The sequence below is a fragment of the Elaeis guineensis genome, chromosome 9 (assembly GCF_000442705.2).
Source record: "Elaeis guineensis isolate ETL-2024a chromosome 9, EG11, whole genome shotgun sequence".
NCBI classification, from domain to species: domain Eukaryota; kingdom Viridiplantae; phylum Streptophyta; class Magnoliopsida; order Arecales; family Arecaceae; genus Elaeis; species Elaeis guineensis.
The window spans coordinates 12,128,238-12,134,497 of NC_026001.2; the positions used below are offsets into that span (position 1 = coordinate 12,128,238).

A 6,260-nucleotide genomic window follows, 5' to 3' on the forward strand; every position below is an offset into this window, starting at 1 on the left:
TTCTTCGAAATTGATAACATCAATCATGGTTAATCCATATTAAGTCATCCTGATATAACCTCTAATGATCTCAATCATGATTGTCACTTTTGAAGGATACGAAGATTCTCTCTCCACTTTCTCTCTCTATTTTCTCTCTCATGACCGACTTTCTCTCTCTAAAAAAGGTCTATGAATTCTGTATCGAGTCATGCCTTCATTTTTTAGAAGCTCATATTGACTATAACAAGATGATCTGAAGTTACTTTGATATCCGTGCTGTATGTCAACTTCATTTGGCCATATCAAGTATTTTTCAAACCCATTATTAAAGAATCCTATTGATTGATTTTGACCTTAATTCGATCTGTGCTTCATGATTTCTTGATCAAGTCACTTAAATCTGACCCTCAGATCAGAGACCCTGAATTGCTCTGGTATCTGGATGGTCCGACACATCTGGACAACAGTCCTCTTTCCTTATGATTTAACCTTGTTATATTTATGGAATAAAATTTGATAATGATTTGATATTTTAAATAGGATTAGCTGATTCTTCTAACGAAGTCTGAAGATCTAAGATGAACGAGGTAAGTAGATCCTATGCTCCTTATTTATTTATTTTTTAAATGATCATGTTTTTATGCAAAGAATTGCTATTGATGAAATCATAATTTTTCATAAAATAAGGATCGGCATATGTGATATGAAAAAGCATGTTTTATTATGAGCATTGATTTCATGAATATGTCTTATGAAAATAGCATGCTTATGAAGCATAAATTTCATTATTTTTCCATCTATGTATATGTATGCTTTAAGAAAAAATATAATGATTTCAAAGGCTTTCAGATGGCTATGAATGAATCTCTTTGGGAAGGTCGATATCCGGAGCTAGTATCCACACGAAACATGGCCCTGCCAGCGGGTATAAAGTTGGCACATGAATTAAGAACTCTGTCGATTAAGAAACATGGTCCTGTCACGGATATAATAGTAATCTTAGCACGAATATCTGTGAGCAATGTTTTGAAACATGACATGAATACATGATGAAAATGATTTACGATTCATGATTGTGAAATATACATGATTTATGCATTCATGATGAGTTTATAACTTGTTTTATTATATGCTCTATGAAATGCTTTATTTTGTATTATCTGTTATTTTCTAAATATTGTATTATCATGAAAACTTATGCTTGATTCGATAAGGAAGCGCAAGTTCTACTTACTGGGCTAGTGTAGCTTATATTCTTTTTGTTTTCTTTTGTTTGAACAGAGAAATAAGGTTAGGATCGACAAAAGGAATCCAAACTTGAAGATCGGCATAGCAAGCTTGAAAATTTGGCAGCAGAAGTTTAATTTATTTTATAATCATGGATTTGTAGTTATTTATGAATGTTGAGATTCGGATTAGTACTTGCTTTTAGATTTAGATACTCTGAACCAATATTGGTTCGATTATTTGATGAATAATAGAATTGAATCTTTTTATTTGACGGATTTTAGATGATTGTGATGGATTAGCTTCGTGTTATCGTGGGTTCCATCCCTCGGTAGCATGGCCGTGTTATGTCCTGGATTTGGGGCATGACAAAATATACCTAATACTGTGGTAACTTAAGATTTGCCTTAGATGAAAACCTTACTTAAGTATAAATAGGTTAGCTTTAATTATGAAATAGATCAGTTTGTAAAAAATTAAAGGTAAAGAGATAGAAAAAAAAAATAATGATGGATGACGGTAGAAGATGGGAGGTAGATGAGTGATCAAGAGCTAGTAATGGGAGAAATGTCTAGTTTAAATTCTCCTTTGGTCTTCTTCTATGAAAATCTAATGTTTGATACAATACCTAAGGTCCAAGAAGAAGAGGATGAGGCGTGAGACCTCTGGTTATTATTTTTTGATGAAAATATTTAGTTATTCTCAGCTTAGGTTTTGTACTTTTTTTTCTTTAGCCTTTAGTAAATTTTCAACAATAACCTTAGTATAATCTTGATTCTGGTCTTGTTTGGACTTTATTTTCCACTTTGATCTCATGTACATCCTTTACCTACATACCGGATATTTATATATCAAAATGATATTATATTTGTATATTGAAATTATACAATGGAGATGCTTAGATATTTTTAGAATTCAATCAATATACAAAACCTAGGATTAAAAATCTTGATAAATGTAGTAGATAAAATATTTTTTAGATATTAATTAAAATATATTATTTAGAAATAAAAATATATAAAAAATATTATTGAAATATTTTTATAATATTTTAATACACAAATACATGCTATATATATATATATAAAATTTTGTATCATAAAACAGTTAGCTAGTTGCCTTAGCAGAAGGTATATCAATTCTTTTGGCCGGGATTTGCAATTTCAACACGTGCATAGAAAAGAGCAAACATACTGTAACAAAAAGGGACACAGAGCTCAACCATCACTAACAACCCATTTGGCAAATAAGCTACTTGTAATAATCCAGATTTTATGAATATCGGCATACAGTAATTCTATAAAGTTGAAACAGGACATACTTGTCTTTGCAGATCTAACCCTCCATTCACACTACGTACGATTTTTTTTTCGCTCAACTACTGTGCTCGAGTTAGTCAAATCACATAACACTCACAAGTTGATTCAGATTAAATACTAACCCAATTCAAACTGAAGAATTCCTAATCTAATCAACAGGAGGGGAAAAAAAAAAAGAAAGTACACTGACTTGAGGAATTTAACGCTTAGAACACCATTTTACTTCATTTCAGGAATATGTTCCGAGCAAACAAACAGACCCAAATCCAAACAAGAAATGAAAATATATAAAACACAGAAAATTGAAAAGAAATTGGCTAAAAAAGCTTCTTCCACAGAGCATGTGTAAGATTAATTCTTGGTTGTCTTGATGTTTGCACCCTTGTTGCTCTATGCTACTATGTTCACCACCCTAGGCTGTCTCTTCTCCCAGCCAGCTTGGACACAGTCACTCTTAGAACTCCATCCACCAGGTGGGCTTTAATGGAGTCCATGTCAGCGCTCGCCGGAAGCTGAATTGCCTGCAGAATTGCCGAAGCTCCTCTCAGCTCGATGCCATTTCTCGCCCTCCACCTCCTCTTCAGTCTTCCTTTCTCCAGTGATCCTCAGCACCTGATTCTCCTCTACTTCTATCTTGATATCTTCCCTCTTCACCCCTGCATGGTATTAATTTAAATTATATAATTATAATTTAAGTCATATAATTATATAATTTAAAAAACAGTGGATTCATAAATAATTATATAATTTAAATTAAATTGATCAATAGAATTTACAAGAAGTTGTGCATGGGGAACACGTAATCGACTAAGATCAGATCCTTAGATTAAAGCCATTTATTTGATAACATACCTGGAACATCGAGAGAGATCACGTGAGCCTGGGAAGTCTCCTTCCAGTCAGCACGTGCGAGGGCGAGGGTCTCCATGGCCTTGGGCACGTTGCGGGGAGTCTGCTCGAAGATTCGGAAAGGATCATCACTCGGCAACATCATATCCCAAATACTCCTGGCGTACGGCATCAGGCCCTTTGTGGGAAGAGCCACCAGTCCCAAAAGAAGAACCACCAAAGCTACAGAAGCCTTCATTGGGAAATACAGTAGTTATTCAGAAAAAATAAGAGTGTGTGAGAGAGGGGTGGAGATGATGGAACGCTTGGCTTCGCTTTTGTTCTTGGTTTCGGAAGTCTTGGTTTGGTAGGGTTTTTATAGGAAGAGAAGGGATGTAGAGATGGGAGGAAGACGGTCGTCTTCTGGGAGCTAGCGGTTAAGAGTGGGGCACCACCCTACAATTAAGGGCGGCTTTGCTTGCGAAGGCCGTTTACCAACGACGTGGCAGAAGAGGAGATGCTGCCGTGCGTGTTCTGGAATGGTCTTCCAATTGCCATGAGAAAGGTGGTGACATGTTTTCCTAGATCTACGCCGTTCAGGAGAGTCCGTATAGTTACTGATGAGAAAATCGAATTGAAAATGACGTGGCATAAGCGGATATGTTGTCCTCCATGTTCTATAATGGTCTAGTATGGGAACGGTGGTGACGCGTTTTCTTCAATCTAAGCCGTTCAAGAGGGTAAATGTGGTTCCTGATGAAAAACTCTATTAGAGATAACGTGGCAGAAGAGGAGAAGCCGTTGTGCATGTTAAAGAATGGTCCACTATGGCAGAGGTGGTGACGTGTTTTCTTCAATCTGAGCCGTTCAGAAGGGTTAGTATGGTTATTGGCGAAAAAACGGTGTGGGAAAAGAAGTGTCATCTGAATAAAAAGCTATTTGTCACCGATCGAACTTTTTGGTTGCTGATATTCTAGAGGATCGTAATCCTGAATCCTCCCATTCCATCAAGTGATTCAAATTAAAATAAATAAATAAATAGTACTTGACCGATGTGCACAAAAAAAATACTTAATGGATGATTTGACCCGATTATTATCTTTTATTTTAAAAAAATTAATTATGAATCAATAATAAAAAATAAGAATTGAAAGATCATGACCACCCAGGTACATAATTTGTAAAGAAAATTATTATAAAAAATTTAATTTTTTACGATAAAATTTTTTCATCATTAAAGATAAAATTTTATTTTCGTTGCTAAAAATTTATAGAGAAAGCTCGTAGCAAAAAGTCTTAGTGATGAAAAAATTTATTTCATCGTCAAAAATAGTCAATCGAACAATAAAACAAAAATTATCGTAATTTTTACGATAAAAAAAAATTCGTCACAATTTTTATGACGAAAAAAATTTATGACAATTTTTTGCAATGAAAAAAATTTCATCACAATTTTTACGATAAAAAAAATTCATTGCTAAAAAAAATAAAATTTGCAATGAATAAATTTATTTTTAGCGATGATAATTCATTTCGTCGTAATTTTAGCAACGAAATAAAAAATTTCATCACAAAATATAGTGAAAATTTGAATTTTAGGATCGTCGAAATTTTTTAATTATTTTTTATGATAAAATTAATATTTCATCGTTAAATTAAATTATGGATGAAATAAAATATTTTTTATTTTTTTATCATTAAAGCACTTGTTTAAATACAAATTTTTATCAGATCAAACATATTTTACATAAAAAAATATTAACACAATAAAAATATTCAAATTCTAAATAACAATTTCAAATAGCAATAAGTTTTATAGCCATCATTGTCATATACAAAATATGAGTTCATACATCATTTAAAATTTAAAAAAACTACAAACTATGTATCATCAGTGTCGTTGGCTTCGTTCCCTCTTTAGACATCGATCTCTGGCCGATGTATTTCGCGATGGCTGTGTAGAGGCGGCATCATGCGGCTGTAGAGGTGCTAACTCAGAGGCATCGATACCGAGTGATCCCACTATCACAGCTGCTATCCTCTCGAGCGTCTGACTATGATTCATCCAGTAAGTAATTTGATCCTGCATCATGCTCATCGATGTCCTAACTACCTCTGGCACAGAGGCATCATCAGACCGATCGGACGATAAACTGCTAGATTTTTTTGATCACATGCTATGCCCAGATCCTAGCTGCCGCTCGAGGATGGCAACTAGGATCGCATCATCTGTCATCGAACAAACCTGCCGCGATCCATCATCGCTGTCAGATCCAATCTCTCTAGTTGCGTGCTTCTCAATTGTAACATTTTTTTTTTCACAATAGACCAAATAACATCATAAATTTATTTCAAAGTCTTTAAAAGCATTTAAAATATAGAGTAATGATACTTACATGTTGCTGCCTCGCCTCTTTGATCACAAACTCACCACTCTTGTTTTGATAGAATTTATCATAGGCGTCAATCCCGGATAGTCCCTATTCAAACAAAAGAAAAGAAGAAAAAGAATATCAAAATAATTTAAATATTTAATAAGAACTTACAAAGTATAATTGCAAATGTAGTTACATACCATTCTCTTCATTTCTTATGCAAAAGAGGAACTTTCTTGCATGTGAATAGAATCAATCTTACTCCTATTCACTTTATTCACCTCCAATCGTCGCTACAAAATACATACAATTATAACCAATAAAGGACATAACAATATCAAAATAATTTGAAACACTAAACATATCTGAAATATCTCACTCTCAAAATGCTTGCATAACCACCGCCAATCGTCACTAGACCCAGGCCAATTTCTATAAGGCTGGGTCACAAGGTCAATCTCTTTTGTTTGCAGCTCATTGCAGTATTTATGAAGCCTACATCACCAATCTCTGTATCTATTTGCAGCCA

At 33.9% G+C, this 6,260-nt stretch overlaps 1 pseudogene; it reads right to left on the reverse strand.

Moving 5' to 3' along the window:
• Positions 1–2,699: 2,699 nt before the first annotated feature.
• LOC140851647 (22.0 kDa class IV heat shock protein-like) lies at positions 2,700–3,769 on the reverse strand (annotated as a pseudogene).
• Positions 3,770–6,260: the final 2,491 nt, after the last annotated feature.